Below are 23467 nucleotides of genomic sequence, written 5' to 3'. Positions count from 1 at the left end.
TTGATTGTGTCGAGAGGAGGACACTTGGAATGCCGTCAGCAGGGCAGTCACGCAGATTATGTCGGAGCTGCAGCCTAAATGGAGAGAAGAGCAGCGATCTAGCAACGCCAGCTAGCGCTGAGAGTACGACAAGTGCATGAGCACAGCCACCCCTCGAAGTAGTCACTTTACAGTGGTCCCGGGGGGATCCAGGCAGAGGAGAGAGAGTAAGGAATGGGTTTTAGTGGAGCTGTACTAGGCAACTAGTGGATACCACACCGTGCCAACTTCACTACAGGCTAGGCTTCTTGAAGCTTTCCTAAACCTTACTATAAAAAAAAGAAAACATAAAACACTTGCATAACGTACATAATTTTCAACTAGCCCCTCAACCCCCCTTCCCCTGCTTTGATTTTGCCACAACTGCACATTTAATTCTCGAAAAATGTCATTATTGAGCTAGACAATCAATAAAATACGAATACGACTGTACAAAACAATGTCGATTAGCTTGGGACCGAAGATAGTACCCGAGCTGAGCCAAAAAGTTGAGCACGTTTCTTCGGGACCTACTAGTCTTAGAGTTACCTGTACCTCTGTGGTACTACACCGTTCGTCAAGGCAGAAGTGTTGACGACGCGGATAAGTCGAAAAATTCGGTAAAAAGTCTATGGTTTGGGAAGCCATTTGTGAGTGTGGTATGCTTTCCAAACCGTTTGTGACAACGGATACAATAACAACCGATGTTTGCGTGCGTAAGTGTTTAAATAAGCGTCTGTTACCCATGATCCGCAAACACGACGCCTCAGTACTGTTTTGGCCGGATTGATAAAAAACCAACAAGGTCCAATTCGTTCCTAAGGAGATGAAAGGCAGCGGATTCCGTTACAAAGTTTGCGAAAGACTGGGAAAAAGTATCCAAAATTGTTTGAAAGGCATCTGTGCTGAAGTTTATGAGTAACGTGAGATCAAGAATCCGCTCTTTGACGAAAGACTGATTGGATCTTGGATTTTTTTTACGTTTAACTGTAAGAGAATACTAGAATTGACTGTAAACAGAGTTACGTTATCATTTTTTTTAAATTGTGCTTAGACATTTTCGACACCCTATAGTTGCCAAACGCCTCTTTAATTTTCGAAAACTAGACAAAATGCTATATTAAATGAAATAGGAGCGGTTCATTTATTAACTTTTACTGATAAGTCGGTGGCACTCTGACGGGAACTGCAGAGCTAATAATGAAGCCAATATTCGCTGTTTCCTTCATAGCAGACGCAATCCACTGCGACAGTGATGATGGTGTTCAAAGTAACATTGCAAGTTCTATCGAGGTTTTAAAGCATTCTTGAAGTCTTAATTATGGTCTGCAGAACTCTCATATAAATAAAAAAATTTACTTGGGATCAGTGCTGGTAAATATTATGTCCGTCATGGGAAAATGACAAAACAGGTCCTATCACTATCATGAGACGAAGCTATATGGCATGAGCATTCCTGTCATTTTTCAATGACGAAGGTCTTATGAGATTAGTTCTCATATTTTTTGGAAACTAAATTACTAATAAATTTAGATGAATTTCTCTAAGCAATAGCATGTAATCGTGATAGTGAAATTATTTTAAAAATTTCTGCAGCACAAGTAACACGTAGGGGAAATGTTAGCTTCGGCAATACCTTAACCTATTATCGTCAGGGGGGTAAACAACGTCCTTGAGAGCTCTTGGGACGAGCCCTTGAGGCATGTGGATACATTGTGTTTCAGAGCAACTATTGGCCAAATTTGAGTGCTCTAGGACTTTGTTTACCCCTGACGATAATAGGTTAAGGTATTGCCGAAGCCAACTTTTACCCTACCTGTCACATTATGTCATGACAAAAAATCATTGAGATTTTATCGAAAATCTCTGTCACTGTATTTTCGTCTTATGATAGTGACAGCGCCTCCTCGGTAAATATTTCGTGGAATTTTTCATTGACAATGATATTTTCCAGCACTGATTGTTCCACATAACCTCTCCTAATCGTTTCATTTTGAATCATGTTGGGTAACCAGGCCGAAAGTGCATCATCTTGTTTTCACTCGTGGTCATAAATCAGCTCCAAGTTGCATCTGTTATTCGTGTGCATTTTTTTTTCGATCCAACAAGTGTTGCACGAATATGCAGAATCAGCCTAATCAGTTTAGTCGAAAAACCATCATGTCCATACCAATTTATACCACTCTGAATGCATTCAGATTATAAACTACCAAGCGTCTCCATTAAACCAGGCAACTGTAATGCTTCCACCGGATACCCACGCATTCAAATTGTTTCATCCACAACCTGAAAGCCATTTAGTGAACGAACGACCACAAACAAGTGTCTAGCAACCTTTTGTGTCGGTTTGTAATCTGGCGGAAAAGCGTCCGAGTTCATCGTTGTTGCAGTCAAAATATGCACCATATGCACGACGTAGCTACAGGTGCTTACCGTTTGATGACCAGTAGCAGTGAGTGCCACCCATCACCTATATCATCATCATCGCCGACACCACCGTCATCAGAACTCTTCGGGTGTCTTTGTAGATTGACTGACTGACTGGCTGAGAGCTGGGAGTATAGCCAATCGCTTTTCCACCCAAATAAAAAAAAACACAACCTGCCAGCTTTTCGCCTTTTCCTCAGTCGGTGACGGGAGGCGATCGTGATGTTGCTGATTTGAGTGACCAGTCTCAGTCAGTCGCTGTGAACCACCCCGGACGAACGGGCACACAATTACCACCCGAGGGAAACTGTTCCGCCAAGGGTTGTTCTCCATTCTCTGACGTCGCAGTTAGGTGAGGTTCCACGAAAAGACCATTGTGGAAAATTCGGTCAAAGATCAGACAGTGAAACAGATACCATTGTTGTGAATCCGATCGAGATTGAAAATCATATTCGGTTGTCGAAAATTTTGCAAGGAATAGCAACAAAAAGAGTGAATAGCGTGAAACAAAAAAAAAAAGTATAAATAAATCTGGTCAAGAAAAGAAGGGAAGCGAAAATAGCAAGTACAGTGTATGAGACGATCTAGGGGGAAAAAATAATTGTTTTCCTGCCATCTGTGTGTCTGTGGGAAATCGACGCGATCGGTTAGAAAAACGAGACGTGATCCATCATATGGTTTGGCTCGCGACTTCCGTTGATGAAAATCGAAAGTGCTTACGTTCTCGCGCTCTCTTGCCTGGCGGCTGCTGGTGCTGTTCCGATTGATTGACAATAGTGTTCGGACTAAATTGTGGTGGTACGGGAGGGGGCAGGCAGATGGGTTCAATCGGCAGCGTTCAGCGCGTACTCTGTTAGCCAACATCACCAACTGGTGATGCAGAGAAGAGCAATGACGACAATCGTATCCTTAGGTCATGCGCCATCGAATTTAGCGAAACGGTGACCACAACAACAACAACAACAACAACAACAACGCTGTGAAATTTTCTGGCAGTGACCGTGATTTGATGCACTGCTTGACGACGACGACGGCGACGACGACGCCGTTGAGCGATGTCGCGAGTGCATTGTGTGTGGTGTTTTGAAAACAACAAACCAGAATGAAATTGTAAATTAGCTGGGAAAAAAGGAAGAAACGAGACTAAATCTATTGTTGCAGCTGCAGCGCCGCCCGATAAAACCGGCACAGTGAAGAGAGAAAGTTCTTGACAAATTATGCGACTAGTTTTATGTGAGTCAGTCTTAGCGTTGGCGGATCAGTGTACACGATTGGATGGGACATCTGATCGTTTTGAGTGTTTAACGGGTTTCGTGAAAATTTGGCTGCCACTTAACTTAATCTTCGTCTGATGTGACATCTTCTGCATTCTATGTGTTGTGACCAATTATGTATATACCTTCTCCCCCTCTTTAATCTAACATCACTTCTGCTCTGTAGGCCGCGTGTGCTAACAACAGATCTTAGTGGAAATATGTGTGTACCGTGCCTTCCCGTTTTTGGCAACACAAGATTTTTGCATTCTTTCCCTCCTAGAAAAACCCATTCAACGCTTAATTCCATTTCTAATTTCAATAGGCCATTGTTTGGGGATCCTTGCTACTTGGCATTTCATGATAAACTGGTGACATTTAGCTGATGAGGTCGTGTTGCCAGAAACGGGAGGCACTGTAGTAATTAGAATGTTTATGGTTTTAAGCTGCGGTGTTCTCGTTTGTGAATCAAGGGTGTGGGTGCGCAGTAGTCTGAAAAAAATAGTCAACTTAAAGGGTGATACGGTCAAAATTTGGTCAAGGGAAAACGCGTGTAAATCGGTGAAATCGTTTATTTAAAAAATCAAATTAAATTTCTTTTTCAAGTTCAATTAGTATAAAATTCAGGAAAAATATTCAGTTAGGCTTCCGCTTTTCCAAATCCGAATTGCCGGGCCTTACGCTTGACCCCTGCCATCAGATTTTGTACAGCCACCTTGTCCACCTTCTTCGCCGCAGAAAGCCAGTTTGCCTTGAACTGCTGCTCGCCCTTAGCAGTTTTTTTGGTCTTCTTTAGGTTCCGCTTGACAATAGCCCAGTATTTCTCAATTGGGCGGAGCTCTGGCGTGTTGGGAGGGTTCTTGTCCTTGGGAACCACCTGCACGTTGTTGGCGGCGTACCACTCCATGGCCTTTTTACCGTAATGGCAAGATGCCAAATCCGGCCAAAACAGTACGGAACAACCGTGTTTCTTCTGGAAAGGCAGCAGACGTTTATTCAAACACTCTTTCACGTAAATTTCTTGGTTGACAGTCCCGGAAGCTATGAAAATGCTGCTTTTCAAGCCACAGGTACAGATGGCTTGCCAAACCAGATATTTCTTTGCGAACTTTGACAGTTTCATGTGCTTGAATACATCTGCTACCTTTCCCCTTCCTTTTGCCGTATAAAACTCCTGTCCCGGAAGCTGCTTGTAGTCGGCTTTGACGTAGGTTTCGTCGTCCATTACCACGCAGTCAAACTTCGTCAGCATCGTCGTGTACAGCCTCCGGGATCGTGCTTTGGCCGTCGTATTTTGTTTATCACCGCGATTTGGAGTCACTACCTTCTTGTAAGTCGATAGTCCGGCTCGTTTTTTGGCTCGATGCACGGTTGTAGACGATACACCCAGCTTATTTGCGGCATCTCGGAGAGAGAGGTTAGGGTTTCGCTTGAAACTACCGGCAACTCTCTTTGTCATCTCAGCGGCTTCCGGTTTTCAATTTCCCCCCGATCCAGACTTCCTGGCTGTCGACAAACGTTCCCCAAACACTTTAATTACATTTGTAACGGTTGATTTGGCAACTTTTAGCGATTTTGCCAACTTTGCGTGCGAGTAGCTCGGATTTTCGCGATGCGCGAGCAAAATTTTGATACGCTGCTCTTCTTGCTTGGACGGCATTTTGACAACTGAAGAGTGAATTCCAAAATCAAAATAGGAGCAACATTCTACACACGCACACACCTTCAAAATGAGGGGTGTTCAGGTTTTTTAAATGCAAAATTGAAAGAAATACGTCAAGTTGATATTGACCAAATTTTGACCGTATCACCCTTTACATCCTTTGACTCAATAGAAGGTGTGATTTTTGAAAAAAGAAAAGATCAGTTTGTTGAGAATTTTCTAGGATTCTACTACAGACTACTCTCGGCAACTCAATAATGAAGCGACTCTAAGCGTTATAGAACATCATCTCTATAGTCCGAAGTCCGAAATGATGTATGCTGTAGCTGGTTCTATGAGTGTAACATTCGCCTCATCTAAGACATTTACAGTTCACATTTACAAGGCAAGGATTATTTTCAGGTTCTGCTACAGTTAAATATTGTTGAGGTCCTTGAACCAATTTATGAGATCCTGAACTTAGACAAAATATATAAGTTCGAATATTGAGTAATTTCCAGATTTTTTAGTAAAGGGACTCAGGATTCTGAACTTGGATTTTTTTTAACGGGTTGTGTCCTTGACAAGACACAGTATGACACAGTATGACGTAGAACTACGCAAAATTGATGTATGTCATTCATTTTTGGCTATTATACTTTATCTTAAATTTTTCAAGTATTTCAATGTTTCGGTTGTGGTTCAATATATTTTTAAAATAACATATGTATATAGACCGAGAGGGCGACTCTAGCTACGATGCAGGAAAAATTGTGTTTTGTTTCGGCTAGCTGCGCGCACGCTGAGTAGATAGAAAGAAGATTGATGACGATTCTGAAGATTTCCTGTAAAAAGATGAGGCGCGATGCAAGTAGATGCGAGAAATGTGGTGGATCTGTTGAGCATCTAGAATCGAGATTTGGATATGTCGCCCCCCTCGATATAGACTATAATTGGAACACACCAAAATAAGCACGTCTACCAACAACTGGAACACATACCCTAAGTATGATCCATAAAATTAACATTTATTTTTCATTTTTTCTTAAGAAGATTATTATAGAAGCTTCTTTTGGAAGCTTATTCTAGACGCTTGACCATCGCTCCGCACATCTACCTAAAAACACGGCAGGACAGTAAATCTAAGTAGTTAAGCAGTAATGGAGCAATTTTTCATGGTTTATGGATCAAAATTAATAATACGGTGTCCAAAACGTGAATAATATACGTCTAATATATGGATCATGGCTGTTCGGAATATCGGGATAAACCTGTACCGCCAAACCCAGTGACAACCCTGTGGGAGATTCAGAGAGCTACGGTAACGGTCGCTGTCAGAAATGACAGACGTCAGGTTTGGTTCAACGGAACTGTGAGTTCACCAGAACCAAACATTAAATAGGTCGGAGTATGAACGAGAAAAAAAGAGGAAAAGAAGATACAATTCCAAATCATCTGAAAAATGTTTTACAGCTAAATTATTTTAATTGCCTAAATTTGTTAATATACCTATCGTTTAATTAAATTGTAGTTATTTGTAGTGAACTAGCTACCAACAATCAATGCATAACTAATTATTTTAAATTGGCTCACTACTTGACTTGCCTATTGGTCCCAAGCAAATCGATTAACGTACCCCATTCTAGTCAAAATTCTAGTACTACACAATATTTGTTTTAATTCGCTATGAAAGTTTGACAGGTAAAATGAGGGGTTCGTGGATTTTCTCGTGTTTTATAGGGGTGCATCGATAAGCTTGGGACCGAAAATAGTACCAGAGCTTAGCCAAAAAGTTGAGCACATTTCTTCGGGACCTTCTGGTCTTAAAGTTACCTCTATGTATCTACTGAAGTAGGTTAGTTGGAGGTGGAATTCGTGTAAATATTGAATTTGATAACCCTATATTTGCTTAATCTAGATACTACAATTTGATCCTAAAATCTGGTAACCTACAATTTGGTCCTAAACGCTATATACATGATTTACCCTAAGTAACTAGTAAGTAGCTCATTCTATATCGTTTGCGTGCTTATAACTAAAATAATAATTGAATCCCTAAATGCTAAATCTAGCCAAATCTTTGTTGAAAGAGTGATGGAAGAGAACTCTCGGTTTGAAAATCTCCCGCTCAGCTTCCTATCGCTTTTCATGGAGGAATTTTTCTTCCTCCAGCGCTTTCTTATTTGCGCTCTTCTCCTGCAGCAACTGGTCTAGGGATTCTTCCAGGCTGTCCTCATTGGTACTTCCTTTTCCAGATTCGGTTGCGGCATCACTTCTCGCTCTATTATTTCTGCTAGGTGGTTTCTTTGGGACAGACTTCTTGGTTCCTTTTTCCACCTTCAGCATATTTGTGCACTTATAGCACGTCTACGGAACCTCCTTTACAGCTGTTGTCTTACCAGCACAACTATTTGTTTATTTGTTTATTTGTTATGGTTGCATCAACAGACTAAAAATAGTCCCAATGATGTGTTGTAAAAAAAGTACAGATTATACAGACGACATACATATACTACAGTTACAAACGAAAATAACTAGAAAAGCATTGTCAAGTTACTAAAAATTTATAAGTCTTAAATTTTACACTTAGCTGTTGGGCATCAAGCGCCTTCGGTCAGCAAAAAAGGCAGAGAATCTTCGGCGAAGCCTATTCCGTGTCAAGTGGAAATCGAACATCGACGCTACTCGGTTAAACACTAGCTGCAAGCCGTAAATAGCGCTCCCTATGCTATAATTAGTTCGAAGAAGTGGAAGTCTCCGCATAAGACTGTTGCGTAGTGATCGAGGTTGAACATTAATGTTCACTTGTTGCAGAATTGCTTCGCAGTCGATTCTTCCTTGCAGAGTATCGGCGACGGTTAAGGCTCTGAAAACATCTCTTCGGATACGTAAGGGCTCGATATTGATCAATTGGCAGCGATTCTCGTAGCTTGGAAGACGAAGTGGGTATCTCCAAGGCAGCTTACGGAGCGCGAAGCGAAGAAAACGTCGTTGAACAGATTCAATTCGCTCGGCCCCATTATTGTAGTTCGGGCTCCAGACAGCAGAGCAGTATTCCAACGTAGATCGTACGAGAGAGCAATAGAGCGATTTCAAGCAGTAAATGTCCGTGAAGTTCTTAGTAATCTTGAAGACAAAGCCAAGCGTTCTGGACGCTTTGTCGACGACATACGATAGGGGAAAAGTTGGCTTCGGCAATACCTTAACCTATTATCGTCAGGGGGGTAAACAACGTCCTTGAGAGCTCAATTTTGGCATGTGGATACATTGTGTTTAAGAGCAACTATTGGCCAAATTTGAGTGCTCTAGGATTTTGTTTACCCCCTGACGATAATAGGTTAAGGTATTGCCGAAGCCAACTTTTCCCCTATATGGTGTGAGTATGTCAGCTTTGAGTCTAGAAAAACGCCTAAGTCTTTCACGCAGTACACTATAATGGGTCCAGAAATCGTAGACATCACACTGGACCATATCATCTACGTGGTCGTGGCCTTCACAAAGCGTACAGTTTCTATCGCTGTTCTGTTCTTCACTCAACGGTGGTGTTGATCCCTCTGACATTTTGAGGTTATATCCGATGTTGTTCTTCAAGAATGTTCGGATTAATGAAAGCAACTTCCTCATAGTAGTCTCGTTTTGGACAGCTTGAAGCTGAAATAGGTTTTATTATAAGCATTAAGATTGGTTTTGATTTTATATTAGTTTAATAAAACCTATTTCAGCTTCAAGCTGTCCAAAACGAGACTGCTCTGAGGAAGTTGCTTTCATTAATACGAACATGGCTATATTTTTAAATGCGCAAACATGATTTTCTATCGATCACTTTAGTTTAAGGTTCACTGCTGAATGCATTATGGATCAATTGGAATATGTTTATGGGTAATTCGTACAATTTCAATGCTCATTCCTTAGAAATTTAGCGGTGCATTTTTACAATTGTGTTGCTAAATTTTACATTAAATATGGATCATATTGATATTTTTTATCGATCATTCACACTTTTTTAAGGATTTTCTCCGAAGTTTTATGGATCATTTGGATGTTTTTTATTGAACGTTTTCCAATATTTTATGGATCATTGATTGGTATTAATGTTCAAAAGTATGTTTGCCGTTTTATGTACACACCGAAGCATTGAGACCATTCATCACTCTTTCGCCTGCGCTACTGTATTGGAAGCAAACCGCAGGATTCACAACAGAATGCACAGACCCTTCAGTGTTTGGAGTACATCTGATCACCAACACCATCATAGAACGATTAGAAAACCCAACACCTCCGACGCAGACATCGATCGCTTCACTATGCCACACATTTCTGGTCCGGGAGCACACGCGAAGAAAATAAAACAAGTTTGCAGATAGCCACATCTCTTCTGATTCTTGCAAACACGATCAATCACGTTTCCTTCTCGATTCGAAAACTTCCCAGTAAGCGAGAAAACGACCACAATCACACACGCATAACCGTCCGGGAGGCAGAGTGCCAGCGCTAATCAGCCAAATGCAACCGAAAACAATCAAAGCGAACACACGCACAAATCAGAGAGCAAACTTAAAACAGAACCGTATCCGACGGGTTTCGAAACTCGAATCTTTTGGCGTAGCACCCCAGTATAGTCCACAAAGACGCAATGCATGTTGTGGGATAAAACAATTGCCAAAAAAAACGTTAATTTTTTTTAGTAGTTCCATCATTAGTTTTAAATTAGGTCTCTGAAGCAGAGAAGAGTGTGAAGTTTACATTTTACTATAACGTAACAGGCAGTTGCTTTCCTTATCAGAAGACGGTACTTTCAATATTGAACAAAATGTTGGTTCATATGTCAGCGAAGTAGGGGAGGAAGGGGTATAGCGATCATAGGGGTTTTAAGCACCTCTTGGTTCTCAAATTCGGAGGAAAACCCTAACAAAAAATTATCATGTATCATCATTATGTAGTTCACAGCGTGTTCGTAGAATGTTGCAAATAGAATACTGTGACTTTTTTTTCTAATCAAACGTTTAGTTTCCAATAAGTAGGTGCTTAGTACAGCATTGATTGAAAATTAGGGGGATTCAGTTATTGAATTTCAAAGTCAGAGCAAATGCTCGTATACAGGTTCTTCACCTTTTCAATGTTTTGATAGTAAGCATCATAGTTAAGGTACACCGGGGTAAGTTGAAACGGTACGTGTATCTCTTAGCGGAAGTGAATATTCACTTAATTATTTTTAAGAGGAATTGTGTACCACCGCAAACTACTATATTAGAACTAATCTCATTATTCACTTCCGCTAAGAGATAAATCTACCGTTCCAACTTCCCCACGCGCTTCAACTTGCCCCGGTGTAGGGTAATGAATTTTGTATAGTTAATTTCCGGATTTCGACCCAAGTCTCCTTCGACCCCATCGCTGGTTGTCAAGGTGATCACTCCGTGATCCACCTCTATGAGGTGTTTACATCTGTGTACCAGCCAACTAGCACATGCTGGTAGTCGCTAATACCCTGCTTACATTATACTGGCAAGTATTTTACACTTGCGCTAGCAAATCCACATAGATGTACACACCAAATTAACCACTGACTTGCTCCTGCTTGCTGCAAGACCCAGTGCCACGCCATCCGAAGCGGTAATGACACGACAGCAGCGCTGTTTATATCTTTTCTGGTTCAAGCAGAACGATGTGCAACCAAGTGGTACTCGATTTTGACGACTGGGTTTGGGGAAAACGTTTATTTCATGAAAACAGTGATACATTATCATTTGTACATGTTTCAAAAGTTTGTTTTTATTGAAAATTTATTTCATCAGATTTGTGAAGTAATATACTATCGATTGGCGTATTTGGATTTAAATTTCATCTATAAATGACAAAGTTACAAGCGTTCAAAACCTAACACTATTTCACGACACATATTTTTTGATTTGCACCCCAGTTTAGTCGACAAAGACGTAGTTCTACGTCAAAAAATCAAAACTCCAGGTTCTCGGTGGAAGAAGATTTTTACGGCTCTGCGACTTGGGCAATGATGGTTTTTCATGATCTCAGATGCAGAAATAAATTTCAGATCCATGAATAATATTACGAGCTAGCCTATGTTACATGGTAAATTTTCTTATAACCAGAGAATACATTAGTTCCTAAACTATTTTCCAAGTCTCAGGTTATTTTTTTATTTTATTTCATGTCTTGTAATGTGTTAAGTCCCTATCTTTGATTCGAAAACTCTGGTGTACTCGTTAGCATCCATACCTCTCAATACTAAGTCACGAGTTCAAATCTCACCCCGGACAAGTCACGAATGACCCAAGGGCGTTAAAGTGACTAAACATAAAAAAAACGTTTGATTGGTTTAAAAATATGTGTAATACCCATATGGTTCAAATTAGGATTGAACAAGACCTATGTCTGAGATCTTAAAAACATTACTAAGTACCGTGCGGGATTGAAATCCATACACAAAATGTTGAGTTGAATGTATTGAAATGTGAAGTGAATAAAAAAGGACTAATTTGATTATTTTTTTAAGAATGCCGTTTCCGTACCAGCTGGCAGGTCATTAGACCGAAGAACGTTAAGCCAAATGGGTCATTGGCTGAACTACATTAGGCCGAATGGGTTAGTAGCAGTTCTGATTCTGATTCTGAGAGTTTTTTGGCACTTGAGGTTTTTTTTCTTAAATCATTTTTAGGAGTTTTTATTTCATTGGATATTGTTCTTCTGATGGTTGGCACTTCAGGATTTGTTTCTTATTTCATGAATCATTTTTAGAAGTTAATTAACATAAACAGTTCCATCGAATAATATTGTTCTTAAGATTTTAGGCACTTTGAGTTTATTCGTGAATTAATCCTATAATTTTTTCCTTCTTTTAATGGGAGGTTCTCATTCAAATGGCCAAAAAGTAAGAAAAGTTTGGCATTTTTTGTGGCCTGATGAAAAAAAAAACATAGAAGGACTCAATTTTGAAATTCATAAATCTTAGAAATTCGTCTTTATTTCCAAATTTTTACAAGGCAAAAAAACAAAATGGCGTCATGTTTTGAATAAGGTAGAGTACGCTTGCAATTGTCAAACTGCGTACAGCCTAGTACCTCAGGATCGATATTTCAACACAGTTAATGAGGCTTTAAAGTGAACTAAATTTATTGGACGGGTAAAAAACTTCAAATTTGAGGAAATGATAGTTGCGCCTTCACCGACTGAGCTAAGAGAGGTGAATATTGGTCATTGACGAAAAAATGAATGAGATTTTGACAAAGGTTTTTTTTTAGGATCAATTTTATCAGTGACTACGTGATGGACAATTTTGTCAATATCGCGTGAAAGTCTATCAATAACAATGACAAATCTCAGCAGTGGTGGGAGCTACCCCAGTCCCGCCTGACCCCTATGCTGCCCATTTTTCCTCTTGTAACCGCCAGTGCTAATGACCCATTTGCCTAACGTACTTCGGCCTAATGACCCTTCCGGCTTAACGGGCCGGAGATGAACCAGCGTCTGGTCGAAAATCTTCTTAATAAAGACAACCAACCAACCTTCCGGATTAACGTACTTCAACCTATCTTACTTCGGCTTAACGTACTTCGGCCAAATAACCCAGCACTCAATTGATTAATCCAGCACATAGATAGCATTTTTTTTTATCTAAAATTACTGGACATTCACATGAAAATTGTTTTTGATTTTCATTCGAATTGCATGTGGTTTTCTGTTTTCATCCATGAGGTCAATCCAATGAGGTTAAATTTAGGTCTCAGATTATAATTTCTCACTTTTTTTTACAATCAATGGTGTTACTAATTAACAAAACCATGCACCGTTGTAAATAGCAGGGTGATTGAACGCTTCAAGCATTCATACATCAAACAGCGAACTAGTTATTGAATCATAATATTTAAGATTTTCTTCATTTCACTACTTCTAACCTACCAGAGATCATTCAAAATTTGTATGCCACTATTTTCAATCAATTTCCACTTACAGTGCCTTCTCGTTTTTGGCAACGAGTAGGGGAAATGTCTCTAATGTTGGCCTATGGTTCTAAGATTGGGCCCATCGCTAAAAATCTGCTATTTATCAATTTTATCCAGATGAACGCGTTATTGGGACGTTACTAATGGATATTGTTGGTTGCTATTGAAAATTTAGTCGATTGCTGAATTTATGTATTAGCATTAGCATTAGCATTAGCATCGAACAAGTTGCACAATATCGTAGGTGGTACGAATTCAAAACTATTAAGAGCAAGACGGATATCTATTACTGGACAGATAGTAAGTAGGAAGTAATTACTATCTCCCAGATAAAGACATATCCCGCTCCAACAGTTAAGGATTGTCCTGGCTACGTCCTTACAACTGGTAGGGATAGGAAAGGTATGTTAGTCCAACATTTACTTAAGAGAGATGCAGAGAACTCTACGACCCCTCATAAATGTCTCGGGAATTTAGGAATTATGTTAGTAGGGAAGGTAAGCCATAGGATACACCCAGTCAGTGTGGCTGGCATATGTAGTTTTTTTATAAATGTTGAAATTGCTGTCCGGATCATCTGCTGGAAGATAAGGTTGCTGAAATAAAATGAAAATACAACATAGTGAACTCGCCATCGTTGTCACACCCGTAGCTAATTAAAAGGAAGGAAATATGTTGTTTTTTCTTTTTTTTTTCTATTGATTGAGAGGAAAACTCGCGGGAGTGAAAATAATTTTACTACCTCTTCTCCCGTAGGCCCAAAACCTCTATGTCTTTTCAATTTGAATCATAATCAATTAAAGTAAACAGTCGATTGCTGAATTTATGTATGGGCCCAAATTAGGGACACTTAGGCCGACATTACCTGCATTTCCCCTATATTTTGGTTTATCTACTGAGCAAATCCACGCCATTTTAGCAAACAAAAATATACGCATACTTGTCGACACTATGCATTAGACTGATGCAAAATTTGACTTTTTCGCTCCACAGTGCTTAAATGGTTTCAAGTCGGGTCCTGATTAGCCTCCAAAAGTTACAACTCATTTGGTTAGAAATAGACTTCGCACAAACCATTTGAAGTTTTCATGTAAATTACCATGGGAAATCTCAACTTTTTGTTCATTGCCTTCTAGTATTTTTCCATACTGAGATGCGAAACAGTTCGATATACATTCTTATAGAAAATTTTCTCAGCTACAACTTTGCTGAAGATCGTTTCTATGTAAAACGAGACAGGAATTAGTTATTAATTATTTAAGAGATTGGTAAACTTATGACATGATCAAGCAGCTGCTCTGTAGGCAACACTGTATTTTGCAGTGTGACATAGTAGCCATAATATTTGTGTCCTATTTAACGCCCCAGAAACACCAATGTTGCCTGCTGAGCAGTTGATTGAGCATGATCATAAGACATCAGCGCATTGAACCATTGATAACTTTCCATCCTTTCATTTAATCAAAAAGTGGTTTCGAGCAAAGTTGTAGCTGGGAAAATTTCCTACAAGTACAATTGAAAGTTTTTGAAGCAGACCGATATGGTGAATTATTAGATAGACATGAACAAAAATCTTGGTTTTCCCATAGTAATTCCCATACAAACTTCAAATGGTTTGTGCCATTTCAGTTTCTCACCAAATGGGTTCAAATTTTCAGAGGTTAGTCAGGATCCGATTTGGAATCGTTTAAGTTTTGTGGAGCGAAAATTTCAAATTTTGCATCACTCTACTATGCATCCTTGTTCGCTAGGGGCAATAAACTATGTTTGTACTGGAGTTCGGCCATTTTGACCCGCGCCTAATTTTTCAAAATGGCGTATTCTGGGACAAAGTTGTAGGAAGCTGAATTGCCTTTTCAGAAGAAAAAAAACATACTGTAAAAAAACCTTAAATTTGTTAAAACTTCAGTAGCAAAAAAGCGCATTTTTAGGGATTTTAAACTTATTTTTGTTTGAGCTTATAAAACGATTCTGATATTGGACACAATGGACACTTTTAAATAGACCTAAATCGTAGAACATCAACTTTAATCACTGTCATTTTTTTTTGAATCTGCATGCTTCGTTCGAATGTGTAGGCAATATGAAAAAAAATCTGCAATTGTTTTTATCAAGATCAATTCTCTTGTCTAGAACAGTTTTTATAACATGCACTAATTAATGACCTTCCTTGATTTGTTTTTCGTCGATCTTGTTTTCCGCGCTGAGCACCAATGCTACCGACGCCAGGGAGGCAGCTCCCACACCTGTACTCTACCTATCGACCCATCAACTCATGAACCGGGGACCAACGGCTTTACTTCCCTTCCGAAGGAAGGCGTGATCAGAGATGTTATGCCTCAGAACATCCCGACGGCGCCGACTCAGGGCGCCAAATATTAGGGAATTTGGCCATTTATCAAGCTAATAGCACAAACAAAGTGCCAGACGCGTTAGTGACGATGAAATCAATTAAAATAATGTGGTTCGCTGTATTAGAATTTTCTTAGAAGCTTGTGCCATCAGCCACCAGATGGGCTAGTATTTTTAGTTTGATTTGAACAAAGCTGATTTTGTGTGCGTTGATCTTTGACAGTGCGCAAAGAGTGTATCATTTTGCCCTTTTTTATGCATTTCCGTTTTGAGTATAGTAAATGAGATAGAACCAAAACATTCTAGTACATTTGGTGAAAATGATAGTACTGATGATAGTGCATGTGGTACGGCAACACTAGTAGTGTTGCCATGTGGTACACTGACAAGTTGCAATAGTAAGTTCGTCACCAAAGTTTTCGTCACTTCGTTTGTGCTATTAGTTCTACTGACTTGATGAATTCCATTTTTAATTTGTTGATTACTTGCAAGTCCCGGAGTTTTGCAAGTCCATGACGTGAGAGGAACTGCTCTTACGTCATGGACTTTTAAAACGCGCCAAATAGCAAAAAAATACTCGACCTTCTCTGATTTGCATGAAACTTTCCATAATTGTTTTGCAAAAATTCGGTCATTTTGGATCTTGTATATTTGACGTCAGTCTTTGAATTTTTCAATAAATTGTAGCTCTAAAACGTCACTTTTGATCGAAATGACGGCTGAGACAAAGTTGTAGAGAAAAATGAAGTATTTTTGCGAAAATTATACACGGTATTCTAATAGAAATATATAGAAATTCCAAAAATGTTTTAAAATCTCAAATCACTCAAAAAGCATATCTTAAGTTTTTATAATCTTTAAAAAGGTTCATATAAAATGCAAACTCTTATACTAGCACTACTCGGTGCTAGTATACACATGTGATTCTCGCATATACAATAGCTCGAGATCCTGAGCGGATAGAAAGTTACTGTTTTCGGCAAACTTGTTCAGGGGGTCAAGACTTTTTTTGCTGGTAGCCCAGAATTTTTTCACCACGTGGCGCTATTAAACGTGTACAATTCTCGCGTATACTATAGCTCGAGATTCTGAACAGTTAGAAAATTACTGTCTTCGAAAAAAATGTTCATGAGGTCTATTGTTTGGTGCACAATAGTTTATAATTCTTGCGAAATTCTTGCATGTAAAATATCTCGTGATTTTGATCAGATAGATTTCACTAGTGGACAGTAGTTCAAAATTTTCTCACTACTTAGCGCTAGAATACACGTTAAATTCTCGAATGTGGTTTGTTTCGAGATCCTGACCAGATAGAAAGTTACTGTCTTAGACAAAGTTGTTCAGAAGGTCAAAGCCTATTGCTTGGTGTACAATAATTGAGAATTTCCTAAGCGGCGCTAGTATACACGTGAAATTTTCACAGATAAAATATCACGAGATCCTGACCAAATAGTATATTACTGTTCAGGAAGCCAAGGCCTTTTGGCTGGTGGACAGAAATTCATTTTTTTTTTTTCACATCATTGCGCTTGTATACACATGCAATTCTCGCATTAGATATACTTCGAGACCTGCTAAACTGTCATCGACAAAGTTGTCCAGGAGATCAAAACTTTTTTCGTTGGTCGACAGTACAGAATTTTATCACAACGCGGCGCTAGGATATACGTGAAACAGCTGTATTTGACAAAGCTGTTAAAATTCAGCCTTAGTAGGTTAAGACAAATATACAGTCATACCTCCTTATAAAGCAACCTCGATATAACGTATGTAACTCGATATAACGTAACTCGATATAACGTAAATCGATATAACTTAACTTCCACCTCGATATAACGTAACTTCCGCCTCGATATAATGTAACTTTTTGTTTAAGTCTAAAAATTGAAACATATCAACTCACAATCGATTATTAACGTTACAAATCTATTTTAAATTATTTTATACATAGTATTATTAAATTTTTCATGTAACGCTGGGTTGAATAAACATTTTTTTTTTGCTTTATTATAGATACTTTCAGCCTGTAACTGGTTCCTCTCTTTGAAGGATTGGGGCTCCTGAGGGGGTCCCAGAGAGAAAATAAATAAATTACATAGTATTTGTTACAGAGTTTAAGTATCTCAGAGTTCTGTGTCGATTGTTTTAACAGTAGGGAAGGTGAACGAAGCAGTGGTTAATTTCCGAGAGAGAGAGAGAGAGAGAGAGTCAATTTCCGTAGCCTGCGGGGTTGTCATCGTTGTTCTTCCGTTTGACATGTCATTTAGAGAGCTGGTGTTGTCCAAGTGCCGTCGTTCGTCCGTTATCGTGTCATTGTTCGTTGCGGGGTTCTACGTATATTGATAATAGCCTGTGTCTTTAAGGAAGTCGAGAAGTGATCTTTCCCTGTCTGGGTCATCTGATGCTGAGACCGATACCGCATTGGTCTCGGAGGTTTTGATGTGCAGGGCAATTTATTATGAGATGCTCAACTGACATTTTGGTTGAGCACCCCATACATTGTTTGTGAAATCCATCACGGGATCCGAGATCGTGTGAGAATCTGGTGTAGCCGCAGTGTAATCTGGACAGTACTCTCTGGTCCTTCCAGTTCTTGGTGTCGGACCAGCATCTCCTTTTATTTTACGTAAGAAAGGGTCTCGGATATTAGTCCATTCCTTGTCCCACGCCGAATCGTTTTGATCCAGATTTTTAAATCCGCTGCAGGGACTTCCGGTTCCACTGGGGTTTTCGATCTGCCGATCGCTCCCAGCTTGTCCACAGCCTCGTTTCCACTGATATTGCAGTGGCTGGGAACCCAGACATATACGGTGCTACTGTTTGAAGCCATTCTGATTGCTTGTACCAACGGGTGTCGGTTCTTCGGACTCTCAAGGGCCTTCAGCACACTGGCCGAATCGGTAATGATGGCCTTCTAGGAAAAACTGGACTCCTTAACGGCTGAGAAGATGGCAGCTGCCTCAGCCGAGAAGATCGATGTAGGCTTAGGAAGGCCTCTGCTGGTATCTAGGTTGGGGCCGAATACGCCATAGCCGACTTCTTGAATAAACATCATTTTTGTCCTAGAGAGAGAAGCCAGCTCAATGACGGATGGTTTGTTTTCTTTGTCTTCTTTTTTTTTCTCCCCTACCCAATCGTGTTGTTGGTTTGCGAAGGCAAGCCTGGGCCCGCACGAAAAAAAAGTTGTTTTCAAAAGGATGATAGCCGCATTTCTAATGTTCGGCCTAGTTTGCAGTGACAGTTCATGACTGGCTCTAGATGACGTTTGCGTGATCGATAGCAAAGTTGTCTCCTCTCTCTCAGATTTTTATTATTTCAGGCATGGGAGGCATGTAACGAAAAGTTTATAAATGGAGAAATAAACCAATACATACTGGGAAATATTCCATTCGACGGAGAAAACATCCAGCAATTTTAACGTAGGACTACGCCTGTGATCTCTATTGTGAAAACCCAAAATGGAACATGTAACAAAATTATGAAAGGTTTTGAATAGTTATAACTCTGTCCATATCGGATGGATTTTAATTCTAAACAAGCCAATCGATTGGAAAGTCACCTACAAATCTGTTAAAATGAACACTTTACCAATTGTCAATAGGTCACTATTGAAAATTGCACGAATGTGCAACTGTTGCTATCATAATTTAAATTATCACCGATTGCCTGCGAAAAGCGCTTTTCCTAACACAGATTAAAAAAATGATTTCACTCCGGTCTTGCCAAACGGTGTTCTGAATTTCTTTTACTGGTGAAGATTTTCATGCAGATTTGTGGATACATAAATTTGGGTGCTTCCCACTTGTATACCTCTGATAAATTAGTGGTAACACGTATCTCAGATGGAAAACATTATCTTAAAAGATCAATATCGCTGAAACTTCCACCAAATGAATGTTTGAGTTTCCCTAATTTTAGGCTAATTTCAAAATGTATTATCGAGGGGTCTAGAACAAAAACAATCCCTGGATTTACGTGTGCATGGACAACGAGACTAACTCAGAGAGTGAGGCACTTTTGCTCAGTAGAATGGAGAAATTTATAAAACCGTACACTCCCGATCATAAGTTTAACGATACCCCCTTAAAAACGTCCAATTTTCGTTCTTTTGAGAACATTTGAAAGATTTTGAATGGAGATACGAAGAGGAAAATTGCTCAATATCATTTTTAAATTTTGTATACCAAAGGTTCATCCAAAGTTACACAATTTTTCAAAATTTAGTTCGAAGAATCATGATTAATTTTCTCAGAATTGACTTGAAAAAAATATTAAATTAAAAGTAGTAGTAGAACCCTTATGCTATACCATTCATACCATTCAAATAACTTAAGGAGATCGAAAATTGGACGTAAAATGAAAGAGCTTTGAACAAAACACATTTCCATGTTCACCTTTGCCGCATGTATAACTTTGACGATGACAGTTACTTCCGGACGTAACGCTATAGCATATACAAATATCTTACATGCACACTAGCGCCGCATACCGGAAATATTCTGAAATATTTACTGTTCACCAGCAAAAAATCTTTGATCTCCTAAACAACTTTGCCGAAGACAGTAATTTTCTAGCTGTTCGGGATCTCGAGCTGTAGCATATATGACGATTGCACGTGTATACTAGCGCAGCACAGTGAGAAAACTCTGAACTATTGTTCACCAGCCAAAAGACCTTGACCTCCTGAACAACTTTGTCGAAGACAGTAACTTTCTAGCTGATCAAGATCTCGAGCTATTGAATATGCGAGAAAGGCACGTATATACTAGCGCCGCATACTGAGATAATTCTGACCTATTGTCACCCAACAAAAAGATCTTGACTTCCTGAAAAACTTTGCCGAATACATTTACTTTCTATTTGGTCAGGATATAGAGATATTTTATATGCAAGAGTTTCACATGTATAGTAGCGCCGCAAAGTGAGAAAACTCTGGACTGCTGTCCATTTGCGAAAAAGCCTTGACCTCCTGAACAACTATGCCGAAGAAAAGACCTTTCTATCTGGTTAGGAACTCGAGATATTTTCTATGCGAATTTCACGTGTATACTAGCGTCACGTAGGGAGCAAATTATGAACTAGTGAGCACAAAGCAATATGCTTTGACCTCCTGAAAAACTTTGTGAAAGGCAGTAACTTTCTATCTGGTCAGGATCACGAGATATATCACATGCGAGAATTTCTCATGTATACAACCCAAGTAACCAAAACTTCTGATAAAAGGCCATTTGTTGCTTAAGCAGCTTAGTTAGTGATGGTCTTTAGAATTCTAAGCAGCCTCATTTTTAAGTCGTTATAAGAACTTGAAAGTTCTGGTATCATAATTGAAGAGCATTCTAAGCAGCTTCTGGCGGAACTTGAACGGAACTTTTAGAAAATAAATTTAAAAAGGGTTCTTGTCCTCTACACCAATTATATGTTTAGTTCGCACTTTTATGAAAGTTATTTCTAAAGGCAGATATTAATGTGTATTGATTTATCAGCATTAGTAGTAGAATTTGAGCTGTTTGAAGAATTAAACCCAGTCCTTCTGCGTGAGAGCCCCAGCACGAACCTCTGCGTCATCTGAAATATATTGAAGTGAGCTGTTGTCCCGCCTACTGTTGGAGTTTTCAGTGCCAGCTGACTGACTTGCATACGAAACACAACACCTTGATGAATTTTAAATTGGTATTTGTGCGCATGGTATTCCAACACATTTGTGGAGCAGTGGTTAGCGTTAGTAGATCGCATGCCGAATACACGGGTTCGAATCCAGGAAATTAGTTTTTAATTATTTGTTTTTTTTTTATGTTTGGATAGAATGTTGATGCACTGCATAAATATAAGAATTATGATTTATTCGGACCACTGATCATTTAATATTTGCGTACAATAAATTTTGTTACTAATAAAGACTTGTGCGGATTGCTTCATGTGGCTTGAAAGTTCTGTCGGAACTTTATTTGAACTTTATTGAACTTTATGGAACTTGAAGGTTCGGTCGGAACTTTATTTGAACTTTATGGAACTTGAAAGTTCTGTCGGAACTTTATTTGAACTTTATGGAACTTGAAGGTTCGGTCGCAACTTTATTTGAACTTTACGGAACTTGAAAGTGATTTTAATCGTTGAATGCGGAACTTTTGGTAACTTGGGTAGCGCTACGTAGTGAGCAAATTCTGAACCACTGTCCACCAGCGACAAGGCTATGAGCTTCTGGACAACTTTGTCGGAGACAGTAACTTTCTATCTGGTCAGGATCTCGATAAATTCCTTGTTGTAATCAATTAAGTCAAATCCCACGTAGTATGATCACAGTTTTCGCGGTTTCCAAAACGCGTGTAAATCGGTGAAATCATTTATTTAAAAAATCAAATTAAATTTCTTTTTCAAGTTCAATTAGTATAAAATTCAGGAAAAATATTCAGTTAGGCTTCCGCTTTTCCAAATCCGAATTGCCGGGCCTTACGCTTGACCCCTGCCATCAGATTTTGTACAGCCACCTTGTCCACCTTCTTCGCCGCAGAAAGCCAGTTTGCCTTGAACTGCTGCTCGCCCTTAGCAGTTTTTTTGGTCTTCTTTAGGTTCCGCTTGACAATAGCCCAGTATTTCTCAATTGGGCGGAGCTCTGGCGTGTTGGGAGGGTTCTTGTCCTTGGGAACCACCTGCACGTTGTTGGCGGCGTACCACTCCATGGCCTTTTTACCGTAATGGCAAGATGCCAAATCCGGCCAAAACAGTACGGAACAACCGTGTTTCTTCTGGAAAGGCAGCAGACGTTTATTCAAACACTCTTTCACGTAAATTTCTTGGTTGACAGTCCCGGAAGCTATGAAAATGCTGCTTTTCAAGCCACAGGTACAGATGGCTTGCCAAACCAGATATTTCTTTGCGAACTTTGACAGTTTCATGTGCTTGAAAACATCTGCTACCTTTCCCCTTCCTTTTGCCGTATAAAACTCCTGTCCCGGAAGCTGCTTGTAGTCGGCTTTGACGTAGGTTTCGTCGTCCATTACCACGCAGTCAAACTTCGTCAGCATCGTCGTGTACAGCCTCCGGGATCGCGCTTTGGCCGTCGTATTTTGTTTATCATCGCGATTTGGAGTCACTACCTTCTTGTAAATCGATAGTCCGGCTCGTTTTTGGGCTCGATGCACGGTTGTAGACGATACACCCAGCTTATTTGCGGCATCTCGGAGAGAGAGGTTAGGGTTTCGCTTGAAACTACCGGCAACTCTCTTTGTCATCTCAGCAGCTTCCGGTTTTCGATTTCCCCCCGATCCAGACTTCCTGGCTGTCGACAAACGTTTCCCAAACACTTTAATTACATTTGTAACGGTTGATTTGGCAACTTTTAGCGATTTTGCCAACTTTGCGTGCGAGTAGCTCGGATTTTCGCGATGCGCGAGCAAAATTTTGATACGCTGCTCTTCTTGCTTGGACGGCATTTTGACAACTGAAGAGTGAATTCCAAAATCAAAATAGGAGCAACATTCTACACACACACACCTTCAAAATGAGGGGTGTTCAGGTTTTTTTAAATGCAAAATTGAAAGAAATACGTCAAGTTGATATTGACCAAATTTTGACCGTATCACCCTTTACTCGTTGGTTTCAGATCGATTGGTAACTCAGCAACAAAATGACAATGGGAAACTCATGTGTGTTGTACAAAGTAACAAGTTCTCAATGACGTTGTTTACCCCCTGACGATAATAGGTTAAGGTATTGCCGAAGCCAACATTAATTTTCTGTTTTTGGTTTTTTGTAAATGCATTTTATGAAAATACTTGCACGATGGTTTATTCTGAAGTTATGCGTTTGATTATCAA

General features: G+C 39.5%; 1 protein-coding gene across 15 annotated transcripts in view; it reads left to right on the top strand.

Moving 5' to 3' along the window:
- Positions 1–23467, top strand: part of ClC-a (chloride channel protein 2) — a 188843-nt gene that overhangs the window by 118222 nt on the left and 47154 nt on the right. The window contains exon 1 of one of the 15 annotated variants that reach the window (XM_065220109.1): positions 2635–2797. The exons of 12 other annotated variants lie outside the window; for them this stretch is intronic. The gene's annotated coding sequence lies outside the window, so the exon portion shown is untranslated. Of the gene's footprint in view, positions 1–2634; positions 2798–3431; positions 3679–23467 lie in introns of those variants that run through there. 2 more of the 15 variants (XM_065220123.1, XM_065220115.1) reach the window with 2 other exon arrangements.

The sequence above is a fragment of the Ochlerotatus camptorhynchus genome, unplaced genomic scaffold (assembly GCF_037179485.1).
Source record: "Ochlerotatus camptorhynchus isolate MF236.1 unplaced genomic scaffold, CSIRO-AGI_Acam_v1.1 ptg000116l, whole genome shotgun sequence".
Classification (NCBI taxonomy): Eukaryota; Metazoa; Arthropoda; class Insecta; order Diptera; family Culicidae; genus Ochlerotatus; species Ochlerotatus camptorhynchus.
This window is presented reverse-complemented; position numbering and strand designations above follow the sequence as displayed.